This window comes from Pygoscelis adeliae, unplaced genomic scaffold (genome assembly GCF_000699105.1).
Source record: "Pygoscelis adeliae isolate BGI_AS28 unplaced genomic scaffold, ASM69910v1 Scaffold458, whole genome shotgun sequence".
Lineage (NCBI taxonomy): Eukaryota > Metazoa > Chordata > Aves > Sphenisciformes > Spheniscidae > Pygoscelis > Pygoscelis adeliae.
Genome location: NW_008825352.1, coordinates 94,665 through 94,990, shown reverse-complemented (window position 1 = coordinate 94,990; position 326 = coordinate 94,665). Strand labels below are relative to the sequence as shown.

The 326-nt window shown below is 68.7% G+C and overlaps 1 protein-coding gene across 1 annotated transcript in view; it reads left to right on the top strand.

Annotated features, from left to right (window-relative positions):
• The window catches only part of ACD (adrenocortical dysplasia homolog (mouse)), an 11,198-nt gene that overhangs the window by 653 nt on the left and 10,219 nt on the right, over window positions 1–326 (top strand). The gene's annotated exons all lie outside the window — the stretch shown is intronic.

Sequence of the window (326 nt, the reverse complement as noted above, 5' to 3'; positions counted from 1 at the left end):
GATGGGGCGGGGGCTGCAGATGGGAAGGGCGGTGGGGCTGCGGATGGGGCCGAGGTTGGGGATGTGCAGATGGGGCTGGGGCTGCGGATGAGGTTGGGGCTGCAGATGGGGACCGGGCTGGGGCTGTGGATGCGGATGGGGATGGAATTGGGGATGCGGATGGGGCCGGGGATGCAGATGGGAATGGAGTTGGGGCTGGGGCTGCGGATGGGGACGAGGCTGGGGCTGGGGATGCAGATGGGGTTGGGGCTGTGGATTGTGGATGGGGTTCGGGATGCAGATGGGGATGCGGCTGGGGGTTGGCGGTGGGGGTGGGAATGCGGGTG